This window comes from Leptopilina heterotoma, unplaced genomic scaffold, assembly GCF_015476425.1.
Source record: "Leptopilina heterotoma isolate Lh14 unplaced genomic scaffold, ASM1547642v1 Lhet_134, whole genome shotgun sequence".
Classification (NCBI taxonomy): domain Eukaryota; kingdom Metazoa; phylum Arthropoda; class Insecta; order Hymenoptera; family Figitidae; genus Leptopilina; species Leptopilina heterotoma.
The window spans coordinates 2,841,172-2,861,774 of record NW_025110853.1 but is presented as its reverse complement, the minus strand read 5'-3'; the positions used below and the strand labels follow the sequence as shown (position 1 = coordinate 2,861,774).

Below are 20,603 nucleotides of genomic sequence, written 5' to 3'. Positions count from 1 at the left end.
TCATTATTGAACACTGTCATTTTTTTTTATTTTTAAATTAAATTTACTCTGCTTGGAATTTTTTATACTTTCTTAAAACTAAATTTTTAAAAATCGTTACGACTTTAAATAGCATTGTTATATTTTGAAATATTAGAAAAGAAATATTGATTGAATTTTATAAAACTTGTATTTTATTTTATTTTTAAAACTAATTATTTCGATATCAATTCGCTTGGTTAGAAGAAATCCCTTGAATTTTAAAACAAAAGCCGAGTTGTATTAAAAAATTTTGATACAAATTTTAGAAATATTACAGACTATATAAAAGGATATAAAACGAACAATTATAAAAATTTTAACAGAAAAGTTAAACAAAACATGTCTTAACTAACTTTAAAGAGCTTTAATAATTAAGAAATAAATAAAAGTTCTTTTGAATGAACAGAAAAAATAAATAAATTAACTATTTTTAAATTAACCTATAAATATAAATAAATAATTATTTTGCCAAACAGGAAATATTCATTTTCCAATATCTACTTCAATTTTTGTATAATTGCAGATTCAAAATTTAAAAAATTTACTTTTTAACTACATGATCAAATATTAATATTATTTTCTAAAATTTTAACTTTATTTTAAACAATTCAATTATTTTCAAATTTTTTTTTAAATTTCACGAAATGATTCAATTATTATTAAAAATTTTTAATAAAATTTATGGAAGGAATTAAATTATTCTCAAAGGATTTAATAAAAGGTTTTACTATAATTCAATTACTTTCAATAAAATTTTAATTGAATTTCTAAAAAAGAAATAAATTATTTTCAAAAACTTTAATAAAATTTCTTGCAAAGATTCAATTATTTTCATTAATAATAAAATTTCTCTTAGTACCTAGATATAATTAAATGACTTTCAAAAATTGGAATTAAATTTTTTGCTAGAATTTAATTGTTTTCATATATAATACAATTTTTCGAATGAATTCAAGTATTTTGGAAAATTTTGATAATATTTTTGATAAGTATTCAATTATCTTTATTAATAAAATACATATGCTTTTCCGAAATTCAATTATTTTCAAAAATTGTAATAAAATTTTTCGCAAGAATTCAATTATTTTCAAAAGTTTTAATAAAATTCTGTGAAGAGTTTCCAAAAAATTTTTAAAAAATTCAAAACTGAAATATTTACTAATAATTATTAACAAACACGTTTATTTTAAACACTTTAAAAAAATTCTTCATAAAATTTAATTACTTATTTGTTATTTTCAAAACATTCACAACTTTTGAAAAGAAAGATTATTAACAAAGTTAGGAACCAACAATATTATAGTATCTAACGAAATGTCTTAATATTAAAATAAATAATTAATAATGTTATAAATGAATGTTAAAATAAATAAATAATATTATATTATTAAGTATTAAAAATAATAATAACTACAGAAGATAATACAGAAAAAAGCATAAAATGAAAGTAAAACTGACGAGAGAGAAAATTATCGCATTAGATATACTAATTTAATGACTGAAATAAACCATTTTTTGTTTATTTAATTATTTAAGGAAAAATTGGAAAGTTTACTCTTTTAAACTCTCCTAATAATAATGCAGGAAAGTGAAAAAATTTTTTAATGATTTATTTATTATACCTCTGGTCAATTAAAAGTTTTAAATATATTTAAAAAAAATATTTTTTTCTACCTTTGAATTAGAAGACAAAGTAAAACTTTTGAGAAAAATAAGTTTCACTTTGATATTTTTTGAAAAGATGTTTACTTAAAATCGAATATCTGATTAAAATTTCTTCAATCAGGAAAACTTTTTTAGTCGATAAAAGTTTTACGCGAGAAAAGTTAACTCTCTTCATCCATACAGCAAAAAGTAAAGCGAACATTTTTTTTCTCTTTTTATTAAAGAAAAATTTCAACTCGACTATAAAGAAAATATTTACTTATTGGTTAAAAAAATTTTCCAATTTTACTTTCTCATAAAAAACTTTTTCTGTGCGTCAATATTTCCTTTCTTTGAAGAAATATTGAAAAAAAACAATTCTTTTAAAAAATTTCTAATATTTGAGTAAATTATTTAAATATATTTTAAATCGTATCTTAATAAATTGATATTTTCATAAAAAATATAATTTGAAAATTTTCTCACATAATTATTTTATTTTAATTGAGAGTACAGTTTTAAAATAAGAAATTTAATTCATATCCCCTCTTTTACTAAATAGAGGAAAAAAGTTTAATTTTTATTTACTATATGTTTAGAAAAGAAAAAGCGTTCGTGGAAAAATACAAGTTGTAGGTACAATTACAGTTACAAAATTGAATTTGCAATCCAATTACTCTGCATAATGTTGTGAAATAGCAGAAATTTAAATGAGAATCTGAAGTAATTTCTAATTTGTAAGTTAAAAGTATAAAGTAACATTCGGTTCTTTGCGATAAGAAAAAAAAAAAGAAAGAATAACATTTAAATTGATTCAGGTGCTAAATAATTGTGAATAAATTTTTCTTCTTTGCTAATTTTTGACCTAAATAATTTTAAAAAAATAAAAATTTTAAAACATTTTAAAAAAATTACTTTGTATATTAAAAGAAAATGAATTCTTAACTAAGTAAATAGGTTTAATTTACATTTTTTATAATAATTCATTATAATTATTCAAATTAATAAACATTTTTACTAATTGAAATTTAGAGAGTATTATAATTTAAAAATACGTTTAATTCTTTCTTAAATACCTAATTAATAATCAGTAGCGACGCAGAAATTCATCTGAATTGATTAAAATGAAAAATATAATTTGCCAGACATTGTTTTGATGATTATAAACTGTCAATTAAAATTAAGGTCAGTGGCACACGAATCGATGGATTCAATTAGATTGAACATATATTATTTTTTCTTCTTTTTTTTCTTTCTTGCTGTCGATGAAAGCATCCTCAAAAATGCATAAGGCGAGGTCGAATCTCTATATATACCTATATATATGTTTGATACAAATTTTACAGTATAGACACACTTTCATCTTTTATCATCATAAACAAAAATTTCTTTTCATCATCAAAAAAAAAAAGAAAAAGAAAAATTTTCAGACAATTTATTTTTAGTACAATTCTGTATTATTATTATTTTAATATATATATATATATATAAATTTTATTAATTTTGTTTTCTTTCTTTCTTCTCATTCACCTTTAATTAACAAATTTTAAATTATATTGATATAATAAAGGAAATGAATTTTTAAAACAACCGATTTGAACATTAAATTAAGAATTAATTGACAATTTAATAATACATATTCTCTTTTGGTGAAAGTTTTATTATTAAGCTTCCTTTATAGGGAATCATTTTATAATTCATGATTTATAATCATTCGATTTTCATTCATTGTCCTCGATTCGTGTTTGTGATTTATTAATTATCTATATTGTTTAAGGTTGTTGTATTATTTTTATTATTACTGTTATTGTAACTATTACTATTATTATTATTATTATTATTATTATTATTATTATTATTATTATTATTATTATTCAATTATTTTCAAAATTCAATTGAATTTTTTACGCAAAATAAATTTTTTTTCAAATATTAATAAAAATCTTTGCAAGAATTCAATTATTTTCATAACTTTTAATAAAATTCTCCACAGAAATTCAATTATTTGCCAAAATTAATAAAATTATTCACATGAATTCAATTATTTTCAAAAGTAAAAAATTCTTCTCTGAAATTCAATTATTTGCAAAGAATTTTAATAAAATTCTTGTCAAATTTTCAATTATCTTTTTAAATAATAAAATTTATCCTAGAAATTCAATTATTTTCAAAAGTAATAAAATTCTTCGCAGAAATTATATTTTCAAATTTTTTTTTAATTTCTCGTTAAAATGTTTATTATCTTCATAAATAATAAAATTCATCCTGGAAATTTAATTATTTTCAAAAGTTCTGATAAAATTTTTTGTAAAATTCAATTATCTTCAAAAGTAAAAAAATAATTCTTCACAGAAATTCAATTATTTTCAAATTTTTTTTTTAATTCTCTTAAAAATTTTAATTATCTTTGTAAATATCAACATTCTTCTGCAAAATTCAATTACTTACTAATGTTTTATAAATTTCTTCCCAATAATTCAATTATTTGCATAAAAAATTAAAAAATTTTTTTTTTATAAAGTCTTTTAATATAAATTAAATATTTATTTAAAAAAAAAAGATATTGATGTTTTCGAAAAATTTGTAAATAAATGTAACAGAACATTTTTTTGACTCAAACTTTTTCCTTTAAATTTAAAAAAAATTTAAATTTCATTCGCATTTTACTAAAAAAAAAGTCAAAAAAGTCGAAAAAAGTCAATCCGAGTCAACAATCCGAGCCCTGTTATCATTATTTTTATTATTATCTTAGTAGTATTATCATCTTTTAATGAGAACTAACAAAAATTTAACATATCTATATTAAGAAAATAATTCATTTTTTAATAATTGTTAATTAATATTTTCTACAAAAATTAGTGTTTAAAAATTCTGAACGTTTAAGCTTTTTAAAATTAAAAATAAAAAAAGTAAATGAAATATTTTGGAAGTTTATAAATTATTTTTCAAATTTTGTGTAAAGCAAGTGTTCTAAAACTGTGACGTCATAATAAAATGCGCCTAATAAGAAAAAAGTATTTTTTTTATTTTCCTAAAAATGACGATAAAATGAATGATATATGCTTCATATAAATATGTCAGACATAAATACAACAGACAAAGTAGTGTCTAATTGAAAATAAAAAATTAATAAATTGTATTTAAACATGATTTTCTTAATGAAAGTCGCGTGAACGTGTTTTTATAATAAGAAGACAATTTTCTACATTCATGTGTTATTAAACGAGTACATGACCTTTTCGCGTATAGAACATGACAATCATGGATGGAATGTAATAGGAAAAATAACGGATGAAACTGCGAAATGTGAGAAGTATGGCTTTCAGAAATCGCGTGCACAATTCTCATTACATATATATATATACATTAACTCAATTTTCACAAAACGTATACTATCAGACTGTGACGAATCAAAACATACCTTCAATTTTTTTCTATTTTTTTTTCAAATCAAACACCAGTTCACTCATCCTTGAGATCATCTCTCTTTACATGTGTTGTACCTCTTCATAGTGTAAAGCAAAACATTATTCTGCAATTTCTTTTTTTTTAACCTGAGGTAAATAATTTTTCTCTTTTAGAAAAATGGAATCTATACATTTATTTCAGATGTATTTCTTTTATATAATGTAGGGAACAAGGAAATTAAATATTTTGTTTGAAAATCACAATTCAAAAAATAGTGAAAACAATACTTCATTTTCCATAGGGAGTAAGTTTTTTATAATTTGTAATTCAAACCTTTTTGAAATTCAACAACTTATAAAAATATTATTGCAAGACAGAAGATATCGATCACTCCGAGTCAAAGACTCGGAGTGATTGATTTCTTCATGTCTTACAATAATTAAAGATGACCGAGTGATAAAATCATTACTAACTACAATTCTTCTTTAAATAAATTATTAAATTAATATTTTTTGAAAAAGTTCTTTGACAATTTTCAAATCCATTTGTTTACAATTTAATTTTACAAAATTTCGGTTATTCGCAAATTCTTCAATTAAATATATATTAGAAAATAAAAAATTCAAATAATATTTAAAAAACATTTCAATTGAACTTTTCCAAAAAAATAATTCTACAGAAGTGTTAGTTAAAAGTATGAAAAATTCATATTTTCAAAGATTTTAATTTGAAGCTTTTTCAAAATTCAATTATTTCTAAAAATTCTTGCTATAATTCTTTTAATATTCATTTATCTAAAATTTTAACTGGAATTTATTTTCAAATCAATTTTTATTAGAAAATTCTACGAGAATTTAATTATTTAAATACTAAAAAACAATTTCTTGAATAATTGCATATTTCTTAAAATTGGAACCTCATGAAGAATTTTATCAACAAAATTATTCTACAAAATTTAAATTTTTAACAAAATTTTTAAGAAAAATTAGATTTTTCGAGGAATTTGATTAAAATTGTATTTAAAATAATTGAAATTCTGCAATGAGTTTTATTATTTATGTAAATAATTGAATTCCTAAAAAGAATTTCTTTATTTATGAAAATAATTGAATCCTTGTAGAAAATTTTATTATTCATAAAAATAATTGAATTATTACGAAGAAATTTATATAAAATTTGTAACCAATTGATTTCCTGTGAAATTTGTATTATTTATGATAATAATTAAATGTTTGCGTAGAATTATATTAAATTTTTTTTAAATAATGGAATTCTTTTGGAAAATTTTATTAAAATAGTAGATATTGAAAATCATTGAAATGACAGAAGATTCTGTTTCTGAAAATAATTTAAATTTTGACAAGAGTTTTATTAAAATTTTTGAAAATAATTGAATTTTGGAAAAGCATATTTTATTAATAAAGATAATTGAAATTTTAAATTATTATATTGCGAAAATTTTTATTACCTATGAAAATAATTGAATTTAATCTACAATCATTTGTGACTTCACTAAAATATTTAATTTTTTTCAGAGTTTTTAATTAAAATTCTTCTAAAAATCCATAATTTTTAATAATTGAGTAAATATATGTTAAAAAATGTCAATAAATCGCAATTCTAATCAGAAAATTCTATGAGAATTACATTATTTTAATACAAAAACAAATAATTTATTGAATAACTTAATTAAGTGATCTTAAAATTGAATACTCATAATGAATTTTACCAACAATTTTTTAAATAATTGAATTCTTTTAACGAATTTTAATAAAATTTTTCAGATTTATTATATTTTTCGAGAAATTCGATTAAAATAATTGTATTAAAAGTAATTAAAATTCTGCGATGAGTTTTATTATTTTTGAAAATAATTGAAAAAAATTTTATTATATATGAAAATAATTAAATGTTTGCGTAGAATTTTTAAACAAATTTTTTAAAATAATTGAAATTTTGGCATGAATTTTATTAAAATTTTTTAAATAATTGAATTTCAGAGAAGAATTTTATTATTTATAAAGATAATTGAAATTGTGAATTTTTGCGAAGAATTTTATTACTTTTGAAAATAATTGAATTACTGCAATCAATTGTAGCTTCTCCAAAATTCAATTTTTGTTAATGTTTTTAACTAAAAGTCTTCTATAAATTCATTATTATCAAAATTTTAAAAAAATATAGTTCTTTAAAATTTCTAATTAAATTCATTCAAAATTGATATTTTATAAAGTAAAAATATTCATTAATTAATTTCTAAGTAATAATTTTGATAGTTCTTGAAGAATTAAGTTATTTAAAAAGAAGTTATTGTCAGAAATAGAAAAAATTAAAGTGTTGTATTAAAATTCGTAGTATAATACATACAAATATGATTTCTAATTGTAAAAAATGATTATTTTTTGTTTGATAAAAATATATTTTTTTTGCTAAAAATATAATTTTTTGCAAAAATTGATATTGTTATGAATGAAATATGACCATGTTTGTATCAGTGTAGAATATTTTTGCGTAAGAATATGAATATAGAAACGAGTCGTGGCTAGTTCACTGACATAGATGCTATTTCTATATAGAGTCACACTACACTGGGGGCTTTCTCCGGATCACGAACTTTTACTTTTGCCAGAGGCAAATTTATGTTCACCATGTCATTTTATAAATTTATATATTAGAGAGATGCATTCACGACCTTGTATATTTTCCAGTTCAATGATGTTCCTACACACGTGAGGGGAAAATATTATTGATACCTTTCGTTTTTATTTAGTTTAACTATATATAATATTATACTCATTTTTTTTTTCTTTAATAAAAATATATTATAATTCAAAAGTTTGAGAAGTTACTTTTTTTAAACATTCTTTTCTTTCTTGTTGTGTAAACAATAAAATGTTAAAATAACTTTGAGGTCGTTAATTAATTTCCTGTTGGTTTCGTGGTAATGGATTTTTTCTCTCGTCTATGTAGATTGCGACAATATCACTATGGAAACAAAATAAACTATAATATAAAAAAATGAAGGCCATTAAACTTTTTAATTTGTTTCCTGTCACTGACTTTTGAAATATTTTTTTTATAACGTTGAAACAGTTTTTTTTATATTTCTTGAATTAAATATATTTTGAACTAATACCGAGTTAATTGAATTTGAATTAAATTTTAAAGAATATTAAATTAATTTAAAAAAATTTTAAATATATTATTTTTTGTAATACCTATAAAAATTATTTTCGCAATTAAAAATATTTTTTTTCTTTCATGTTTCTCACGATTTGAATTTCAAACTAAAAACTTTTACATTAAAATTAAAAAAATTTTTAAATTGGAATTGAAAACATACATTATAAATCGGCCCTGTTTGTCAATAAATTAAATTAAATTAAACAAATTTTTAATTAAAATTGAAAACTCAAAAAATTAAACTAAAATTAAAAACTTTTAGTCACATTAAAATTAGAGACAATTTTAAAATATAATTTTTTCTCTTTTTAATTTTGTTCCACTTTAAATTTTAAATAAGTGAATTAAAATTTTTAATTATAAAAATTATCTCAAGAAAAAATGATGTGAAATAATATTACAATTTTGATGTTATTGAAAGATTCTCGAAAAGAGAAAAAAATTATTAAAGATTTATTCAGTGTTAACTGAAAAATATATATTGGAGCGTGAGTAATAATAAATTAGGTGACAGTAGCACGTAGGATATATCTTTCAAATTCGATGAAAGTAAAATGAAAATGTCTTATATACAGTGAAAGGACTTTTCTCACGAACAAAAAGTCACTAAAGCGCAGGAGACGAAGAAATGTTATTTCTTTTATGAAGCCAGATTTTTTTCACATAATTCAATATAAAATTGGGGTAAAGGGAAAGGGAGGGTGGGGTACATTCAAGAAACGGAAATTGATATTCTACGAACTTTAAAATTACCTTATATATAAAAAAAATTTTACCTACAGGAACAAATTAATTAATATTTAATATTTATTGTTATTATTTCAATTTTGGTATTTTTTATTAATTTCTAATTAATTATTTTACTTTATTTTTCTTATGCACAATTTTTTAAAACTCTAAATATCGACATCTTAAATTTTTTTTCCTTTTCGTTTTTCTTAAAATTTTTATATTAATAATAATTTTGATTAATATTAATGTTAATGTCCCTAAAGTTTTGAATGTTAAAATGAACGAAATTTGTTAATTTCTTTTTAAATACAAACTTCATTTTAATAATAAAGTTCTGTAGGTAATAAAATAGTTTATAAAGTTTAAAAATAATAATAATAATAAATAATAAAAAAAATACCTACTTAATTTATGATTTTACTTTTTATTTCAATAAGTAATTTTGGAAAATATTTATACTGAAAAAATATTTTGTTCATTTGAAAGTTCAAAATTTTTCCTATACTATAAAGTTTAATTAATTATTATAAATATTAATTAATATTAATTAATATTAATTAATATGAATAATCAATATTAATAATAATTTAATTTAATTAGAAAAAATTAATTAATAATATACAATTTAAAAAATTAAAAAATATTTATTAATTGATAAGATATAAAACCATATAGAAAAAATGTACGTGTTAAATTTTATTTTTTTTTGTTTACATGCACAAAATATTAAAAACAAAATTAATATCGTCTTGTAAATTAAATGTTAATTAAAATTACTTTCAACATTTTTTTTTAAAATATTTTTATTAAGTGATATTTTCTTTCATTTTTCCAATTGTCATCATTTAAATGGGAATGAAAAAAGAAAAGAACGTTGCGTTTTACAAAGTTGCGACAGTCATATTATACAAAAATGTTTACAAACCAGATCACGATTTGTATGATTTTTTTCAGCTTCCGGTATTACAACCACAAAATAATATTTGCAGGGCTTTCGACAAAAATCAGGGATCTACTTATATTTTACAATATTGTAATTTATTAACATAATACATAAATAATTAGCATAATATACGGTTTATTAAATTCAGAAATCAATTTTTCCCCGTGCGTGTAAAACTACTTTTATTTTTTTGAAAATACGGAAAAAATTATATTGTTTTATTTATTCATTTTTATAAAAATAAATTTAGTTTTGTATGAAATATTAAATTTCTTTAAATATTTCCAATTTTTTTTAATAATAAAAAATCATATGCAAAGAGAACAGTTATATTCACGTTTGAATCTTTCTATTTAAAAGTGTTTCACATTTATCAAATGGCGCAATTTTTATTCGTGAGACTTTTGACTGATGATGATGATGATGAAAAAAAACAATGAAATAAAAATACATTGTTTTGTGATTTCTCATGTATAGAAAATAAAATTTATTCATTATATCCAGGCGAGAGGAAATACAAAACAGTTTTTTAATCTTTTAATATTGTAATCTCCTTAATAATATTTATCGATTAATTACATCGAAATTTCAATCTCGACTGGTAAATAAAGGTGTAAAAAAAAATTGCTATATTAAAATTGGAATGTACGCTGAAATTAGGAATGGAACAAAATTGCCAATTTCGATGTATTTTATTTTTTATTTTTAAGTATATTCAGTATATTCTGTACTTTTGAAATGAAAAAAAAAAGTATTGAAAAATATTTTTAATAATAGTAGGGGAACATAGTCTAGGTCGGCCACCTTTTTGACTTTTGTTTATAACTTTTTTTTAAAAATGAATTTGGACAATTGAAGTATATGGTTGGAAAGTCCTGTTTAATAGGAACATTTTTTCTGTACAAAGTAAATTGACAGGTTTAAAAATGAAAAAGTTATAAAGATTTAAAAAAAAAAAAATTTGTAGTCCAGGTTGGCCATTACAGTCAAGGTCGGCCATTTTTAAAATTCAAAGGGCATTAAACGTTAAAAAATAAAATAACATGTTTGGAGTTACGGAAAATTGATTCTTTATTGTTTACAGTTTGTAACTTAATGAAATAACAAAATAATAACAATAAACAATATAAAAAAATAAATATAAATAAAAAAAAGTTTTGCACTAAAATATTTATAAAATTAAATAAAAATATTAATAAGATGATCAATTATATTATGAGTTATACAGAATTGCAGTTTTTGCAAATGAAGTAGCTCGTCCTCAACTTTGCGCATTTTAAACACATAGTGGCCGACCTTGACAGTAAGTAACATTACCGAATTGTTGTAACCATAAAGAAATACGTTTCGGGATTCGATTTTTTACTTTGTTTTCCTTTCAACCATGAGTCCCACAAATTTTCTGCATACTTGCCTTGACGATTCAATTTGTTTTTTATCTTTTATTCATGGTTTTTCACATTATGCACAAAACTTTTTTTGAGCTTTTTTTGTACCGACGTCACAGAAAACACAATTTTCGATTTTCCGAAAATGTAATTGAACAAAAAGTTAGGTTTCACTAAGACAAGCTTCGACAAAAATGCGCGTAGGTGGCGCTAGTGAACTTGACAAAAAAACGCGAGTGGCCTACCTAGACAGTAGGCCAACCTTGACTACATTCCCCTAATTATAGAGATAATGATGAGAATAATAAATAAATGATACATAATTACGTAAATATAAAAGTAATATTTTATTATTTAAATAAATAATAGAAATAACAATAAAAAAATAATTACCATCATAATTGCATATATTGATTGAATTTATTGATAAAATAAATTAAAATACAAAAAAGTAAGGAAAAAAACTATAAATTATAGTTGTCTTAACCCAATTATGAGCTTTTTAGAAAAAAATCTTTTTTTTACATAATTTATAAATTTTTATTAACAAGTGTTACAATCACAATGAAGAAGTCAACTTAACGACCCAATTTATTATAAGAAAACACATCTTACTATAACCATAATTAAATTTGCAAGGAAATAAAGTGTCATCGCTTTTTATATGAAGCTTTCACTGCAAATAACCATTTATTATTTGCAAAAATGATAGATGGTCGCTTAAAAGTGGAAGTAAAGTCTCATTTTAAACGTACAACGTTCACGTATAATTCAATTTATTTTCTATATACTCTTCCTCCTCCTCTAAAACTATAATATAAAACGTTTTCAGCAAACGTTCGAAATCAAATTAAAACTGACGAAAATAAATTGATATTTCAATTCAACGTCACACGGAAAAAATTAATTTAGTACATTTTACGAAACTAATTTTGGAATAGCGGATACGGAGAGGAGTTTAGTATAAGATAAAACAGAATCAATAGTAATATATGATGACTGCGTTTCTCGAAAACTCAAAAAAAATTCTATGGAATTCACAAATGATCGGTTGGACGTTCTAATTCAAGAGTTTTGTAAAATGTTTAGCCTGAAGCGCATGCGCCACGGAAAAAAATATTCACGGAGAAAAAAACGAATAAAGCAGAAAAAAGAATTTCTTAATGTACCAATGAGCTCTCAAGACCATTTTTTCTCGTCTTCTATAGGAGATAGATGATTGGTTCGACACATGTGACTGCACTCTACAACGCAATGGTTCGCTTGGATTGGCTTATTTTATTCTGACACTAACTTAACGGAAATACGCATACATATAAACGAATTCTGACGCAACGCACATACACTATAACTCGCACTTGTAGATGAAAGAATTGAGTTTCTTTATATACTAACTGAGGAGATTAAAACTGCGCTTGTGAGAAATGTCAATATACTGAATATTAATTTTTAAAAAAATCATTTTTTAAAAAGTTATACAAAATATTTTATGGTTTTTAAAATAACATTTTTTGATTATAATTAGTTATAAAATCTCTATAAAATTTTTCAATTTTTAGAAAATAATTTTATTCTTAATTTTAAATTGTAAATAAATTGACAAAAACTTTTCAAAAATAAATTCAAACTCAAAAAATGTTTATATTAAATTGTCTAAAATTTGAAGTAATAACAGTTAAAACTTGAGAAATTAATATATATATATATTGTCATCGGTAAATATTATGATAAACTATAAAATTTATTGGAATGTAAATTAAAAGAAATTAATAATAATTAAAAGTTTGGATTACAAAAGCACATAAAAAATGTTACGAATTTGGAACAATGAAATGTGAAATACGTAAAAGAAAAGAATTATCCAAATGTTACCGGCAGGTAAAGCAGTTCTCTTTTTCCTTCCACATATTATCTCTATATACAGCAGACAAGTTAATACCGACGCGACGAGACAAGCTTCAACATATCTATTTATAACGCGACTTTTGGTACACCCCGTATAGAATTTTACGAAACTTTGTGTTCGAGAATTCACGATAGACAGCGAAGTGGAAACTCAAACCACGCGTTTTTAGATTGCACGAAACATTTTTACCATTTTCTGATAAAATGTTCACCAGAAAATACGAAACATTTCTACATTCAAGCTTGTTTTATAAATTACAACACTGGTTGCAGTTTCTCGACAATTGTTCTGCTTAAAGTAGTGAAAGTTTCTGGGTTTTTGAAAAACTTCGTCTAGGAATCTTAAATATCCGCTAGTGCGAAATTAGTTTCGTAAAATCTGCTGAACTTATTTTTTCCGTGCATATTTAATTTGTTTTATATCTGTATGTATATCTATATATCTTTATAAAAGATCAGAGAGTGAGAGAGAGAGAGAGAGAGTAATACACTTGCCAATTAAAACTGCACAGGGGATTCAAAATTCAGTTCACTGAGCTGAAAAAGCTTTACTCTTAATTCCAAACTAAATACATATATATAAACGCGACTAGCCATTATTTTCTTATTTTTTTTTTTTTAAGAAAAAGTAACCATTCACAACATGGAGTTGACACTTTTTTGTAATTATTAAATTATTACCTCTAATAATAATTTAATTTTTTTTGTTTTTAATATTAGAATAAATAAATAATAATATTAATAATTATTTAGGGTTGGCACAGGTTAGAAAAGTCAGGGAAAATAGAATTGGTCAGGGAAATCTGGTAAAAGTCAGGGATTTTTATTAAAAGTACTGGAAATAATTAAATTTTTAGAATTCATAAGAAAATTCTGAATTTTGGTGTCTTTTTTGTTTGCGTCATAAACTATATGAAATTTATCACGAATTCTAATACAAAACCTTCAATTTTTTATATATCTGACAATCATTTCTTTTTAAATAACTTAATTCTTGAAGAATTGTCATCAAATTATTTTGGAAAAGCTACAAAGAATTTGCAGAAATTTCATTATTTGCAAAAGTAATAAAATTCTTTGCAGATATTAACAAAAAAATTGATCAAAATTTTTTTTAAATTATCGTTAAAATTTCAATTATTTTTATAAATAATAAAATTTTGCTCTGAAATACAATTATTTTCAAAAATGTTAATAAAATTCCTCGCACTAATTCAATTATTTTCATAAATATAATAAAATTATTTTTAGAAATTCAATTATCTTTATAAATAACTAGCTCCTCCGACGGCCGCAAGCGGCCGTCTACGGTGCTAGTTTTTATATGTCCATTGTCCAAGTCCATTATTTCATTAATAATAATATTCAAATTCTCTCAGTTAATAATTTGCTTGTTTATATTTGAAATGTTGACGTTTTTTTGACAATGCAAAATAAGATTTATTATGAGTACTTTCTCTTAACAAAAATAAAATTTATATATTCGCGCTCTTTTTAAATAACATACGACTGCAGCGCCACCTTCACATGTACAAACAATTTTAAAAACACCCTTCTATTAAGATTTTACATTCTCATTGCCCATTCTTTACTTCGATACTTTTCGATACATTCGACCTTTCCACTCCATGTCTTTTTTAAGAAAGGATACAATAATTCTTCTCCGAAATTAAATTATTTTCAAAAATTTTCCTCAATTCAATGATTTTCAATATCTACTATTTTAAAAAAAATTTTAAAAAGAATACAATCATTTAAAAACAAAATTTGATAAAATTCTACACAAATATTTAATTACTTTCATAAATAATAAAAATTTTAAAGGAATTCAATTATTACAAAAATTCTTTAAATTTTATTTTCTATATTGACTTAAACATGGAATTACAATTTAAATTATTTATTTTTATTGTATTGTATTTAAATAATTTAATTCTCTTAGAATTTTCTAAGAAAAATTGATTTAAAAATAAATTTCAGTTAAAATTTTATATAGGTAATAATTGAATATAAAAAGCATTATAGCGTGAATTTTTAGAAATAATTGAATTTTGAAAAAGTTTCAATTTAAAATCTTTGAAAATCTGAATTTTTCATACTTTCAACTAACAATTCTGTAGAAATAATTTTTTTGAAAAAGTTTAATTGAATTTTGGTTAAAATTATTTGAAGGTTTTATTTTCTAATACCTATATTTAATTGAAGAATTTCCGAATAATCGAAATTTCGTAAAATTGAGTTGTAAACAAATGGATTTGAAAATTTACAAAATAATTGATTAGAAGAAGAATTGCAGTTACATTTCTACAAAATAATAATTGAAAAATTGTAATGATGAAAATAATTTTGAAGAAGTTACAGTAACAATATTCTTATAGTATAAAATAATGATTTTACCACTCGGGCATCTTGAATTATTATAAAACATGAAGAAATTGATCACTCCGAGTCTTCGACTCGGAGCAATCGATATCTTCATGTTTTATAATACACTCAAATCTCGCTATAACGACCTTCTCTATAATGAGCGCTCTCTATAACGAGGGCTCTGTCTCTCGGTATAGCGAAGAAAATTTCCTCCCGATTACCCCCACTATGTATAAACAAATGCACAATTCAATTTATTATTAATTTATTAATATCTTTATAATTATTAATAATTTTCATTGTTTTTACAATAAAAAATAATTATTACATAATAATATAGTAATAGACAATAATAATTGAAAAAGAAGAGACTTTTTAACGGTATGACTGAGTCAGAAACATTAACACAGGTCACACTGTAGTTTACCAATGCCATATTTGTCATAGCGTAACCTCGCTTACTTTCATGTCAACAGATTCCAACTGACCAAGTATTTCGTCCTTATTCATATATTTTTCTTTATATGTCATCTAACGCGTCAAATTTCACAATTATATATACAAAATTAGAATATATACGTATTAGCGTCACTATATTTAAATTATGTCAAAAAAAAGCTTTGGTACACGGAAAGAAAAAGTCCGTCAACCATTAATGGATTAGTATATTACTTTGAGACGGGACTCTTTTTCCGTTGATGGTTACTTAACTTTACTTAACGATTGAAAACGAGTCATGGATTGATTAGAATGCCAGTATGTGACCAATTGTTTTAGATTTAATGCTGAATTGTTATCAATGGCTGTTTGAATGTTTACGAATCATTAGTGAAAGTTTGTGAAACGTTAGTTGACTCGTATTCTAAATCGGCGCTCTTCACTAGCGCATTGTTGCGCAGTGTACCGATGCGCATTTCTTCCGGTTTCTCTATAGTCCATGTGTTTTTGCTGTCTGCTATACATATCCCTATATACTATTATGTGTAATGTGAATATTTAACTTAACTAATAATTTGCAGTTGAATTGCGTCTAGAAATTGACCTCGATAAAAATATATTTTCTTTTATATTTCTCGCTAATTAAAAAGTAGTTATTAGTGCAAAATCATTTCTCACAAGTTGTGAAAAATTTTGTTATTTGGTATATAAGAACAGTTTGCTTCTAAACTTAAAGTGTTATAAGTGTGCGTTTCTACGTGTAGTTATTATAAGTGCGAAAATGTGTTGGAAAATGTGTTGGTCTAAAGCGTCTAAGAGTGTAAATAAAATATCGGAACTGTGCAACGAAAAAAATGTGTTCATTCTGTACCAAATAGTGTCTAAAATTAGGGATAATTCTGAAAGAAGTTGAATTTTTTGAATGCTTTTGATAGTCATAGAAAATTTAATAGACAGTTTTCTAAATTTTAGTGAACGAGTTTTATATATTGATGACAGTTTTCTAACTTTTAGCAAGCAACTCGTCACTGATTGTGACTCAAAGTATGTTATCCATTCAATGATTTTGTGTCCCGTCTCAAAGTAATATACTAGTCTATTAATGATTGACGGACTTTTTCTTTCCGTGTAATTGTACTAGATTTACCTTGATTAAAAGTTCATTTTAATTATGTAAATTTGAAACCATTTTCTTATTCACTGTATTGGATGTAACGAAGACTTTAACACCAATCATTTTTATTGGCATTTGATTCTCTTTCTGTATTTTTACTCCAAAAAATATAAACATAACCTAAAATTGCTCGCTTCTTAGGTAACTTCCTTGGGAAACCAAAACTGTCTGGAACTTCTCGCATTTCTGTCAACTTTTACTATTTTCAAAAAAGTGAATTTTGCTACACTCGAAGTACATTTTACTAATTTTTACAAAAATGTATTTCAATCGTAGCAACTTTTACTCCAAAAATAGTAAGAATTACCATATGTTTCTGTCAGTGTCAGTTTCCTATTTTAAAACTAGTAAAATTATACCCACATTAAAGGCGCGAAAAGAGTCAAATTTGACTAACTGAATATTAGTTACCAACATTTTTAATTTTATTTATTTGAGAAAAACAATTTAAAATTAGTGATTGACTTTTTACTATCAAATCAAATATTTTAACTCATTGAAATTTATAGAAAAATTTACAATTATTAGTAGTTGCAGATGATAGTTACAAATATTGTTATTTATATTTAACAAAAGTTGCAGATGAGAATCACAAGCACTAATATTTATTTTCGACAATGAATTACAAAATAATAAAATAATATTCATAAAATTATTACAATATTAATTTTAATGAATTCAATTTAAATGACAGAATTAAATAAAACCACACAGGGCACAAGGTGATGCACATTTTCCCATAAATTATATGATTATTATTAATAATTTAATACTGATACATACACAGAAGTAAAGTTCAAAATCAGTATAAATAATATAAATGTGATAATTTTGAATATATGTATATTTGAAATTTTATCTCAGTAGCGCAATTTATGAATTTAATTAATGGTCAGTGGGAGGCATTCGCCGACTGTACTCTCCCCCCCTGTTGCCCCTCCTACCCCACAACTTTTCACTCTCGACTTTGACACTTCCATTAACGTGTATCAAAGGTAACGGCACCATTACTATATGTCGTTAGTTTGTGATCGTGAATCGGCAAGTGCGGTTGTGTCATTAAGGTGGACATTTAAAAAAAAAGAAAATTTCTTCAAAATTCATTTTTTTTTTATTGGAAAATTGCGCGTTTAAAATTTCTAATGAAGTTTAATTAATTTAGTAAAATGCGGTAATATACAGGGTGATTATTATATAATTTCCATAACGCGAATAGTTACGAAAGAATTGTTTATTATTATTTTTTTTTTTGACTGTATAACCTCGTCTGCGAAAATATTATTTTTTATTATAATTTAAAAATTAAAATTTTTTAATTAAAAATTTTTTTTATTATCATTTTAAAAATTGATTCTTATTATTGTATTATGTAAACCAAGTTCGCTTCTGACTGAAAATATTTATATTATTTATTATTATATTATTTTCATATAATATTTTTTTTATTGTTGTAATAAGTTGTAATTATTTTACTTTGTTATTAATATTTTTGTTATGTTTTATTATTGTTACTATTATTATGTTTGTTATTGTTATTATTTTTGTTTTTTAAATTATTTCTCCTATTTTTTACTATTTTAATTTAATGTTTTTTATTTATTTTTATTTATTGTTTCTGGATTTGTTCTTTTTTGTTCTTATTTTTATTAACTTTTTTTATTCCTTACTTATACTATTATTTATTTACAATTAACAGGAAAAGTAAAGAAAAATAGTTATTATTTTTTCTTTACTCATTTATTTATTACTTTTCGTTGTATTTCATTTACAGAAAATGAAAATAATTTTCAGAGAAACGCGCAATTTATTTTAATCACCCTATATATTGAAGCAAGTAACATATTTTGAGTTTGTGTTATTTTAGTGCTTTTTTAAAAATTTTTTATTTTGTATTTTCTATTGCTTTTTTTAAACTTTCGTTTAATATTTTCTATTTTATTTTTATTTTTATTTTGGATTTTCTGTTATTTATTTCTATTTTCTTCTATATTTTATTTTTTTCAAATTTAAAAATTTGCTTTTACCCAATGGGAAATGCCAGTGTAGTGCCGATGTTCACCACTGGCTTAGTACTCAGACGATTGTTCGGCGTAGTCTAGCCGAGCCTCGACAATTAGTGCTGGCGCAGTACAGAATTTTTGTTTCGCCAAAGCTTGGACAAGCCACGGCGGCAAGTGCTGGCTGAGTATAGAAAAATTGTTCACAACGCTCTTTGCCAACATTGCTTTTTTGACATAAACTTGAAAAAAATTATAAAAAAAGTTTATGAATATTTATAAATATAAATTTATTGAAAAAATTAATATTTTACTTTTCAGTTGTTCATTTTTTATTCTTATTAAATTTAATAATAACAATTTAACACAATTGTCTAATTTTGTAAATAATAAATTATTTAAACAAATTAAAATTATAAACAAAATTTAAACTTTAATCTCAATAATAATTTGGTTCCTATTAAAATACTATTATACTTCTTACTATGAATAAAAAATTATTAAAAAATTACCACGTAATTTAAGAATTACGTAAAATGTTAAATGCAATAAGTAAAGTAATTTAATTTAATTATTAAAAATTTAGTTTAACTGATTTTACTTCAATTTATTATTTCTAGCGTATCCCTATTTTTTTCTCATCTTTGACTCAATAATTGTATGTCTGAATGATACTGAGATATTAATACTTTACTGTACACATGTGTCGTTAGCATAGTGGTAAGAGCGTTAGTCTGTTAGTCCGTAGGTCGTAGGTTCGATTCCCCTCGTCAGCAATTTTGTTTATTTTCATAGGTTTGCGATATTTCTAGATTCCAATCGTTAACTAAAATATGAAAATCTAATGCACACTTACTGTAATTGTTTATTATTTAATTTTTAAATGTTATAAACAATTTTTTTCTACTTCATTTACTATATCCATTGTTAGTCTCCATCTTTAATACAATTTCTTTAAGAAGAGATATATTTTATGAATAATAACTATTTATTAATATTATTTACCATTTTGTTGTTAAATTATTTATAATTATGAATTTACGACTAATTAATAACAATACGGCATTTATTGCGGCAATATTCTCAGCCAGCACTGGTCCAGTGCTGCGCCAGCGCTGTCTGGCAGCACTGACAGACAGTACTTCGGCAGCGCCAGACGGCGTTATCATCCCAGTGCCATGCCAGTGCTGGCTCTCAGCCTTGCCGCCAGTGCTGCCAGTGCTGGCGCAGTACTACGCCAGTTGTAAATTTCCCATTGGGTAATTATATTTTTTAATTTTCGTTTTTTTAAATTAAATATTTTTTTTATATCGTATTTTCTTTTTAAATTTTTGATTTGCCTTTCTTTTTCGATTTAATTCCATTTAGTAAAATTGCATATTATGCTATGGCAAATATCGCTT

At 22.7% G+C, this 20,603-nt stretch overlaps 1 protein-coding gene across 6 annotated transcripts in view; it reads left to right on the top strand.

The window, feature by feature from the left end:
• Window positions 1–20,603, top strand: part of LOC122513089 (IQ motif and SEC7 domain-containing protein 1-like) — a 160,791-nt gene that overhangs the window by 91,552 nt on the left and 48,636 nt on the right. Inside the window, exon 1 of one of the 6 annotated variants that reach the window (XM_043629332.1) lies at window positions 18,232–18,267. The exons of the other annotated variants lie outside the window; for them this stretch is intronic. The gene's annotated coding sequence lies outside the window, so the exon portion shown is untranslated. Of the gene's footprint in view, window positions 1–18,231; window positions 18,268–20,603 lie in introns of those variants that run through there. 6 annotated transcript variants of the gene reach the window in all.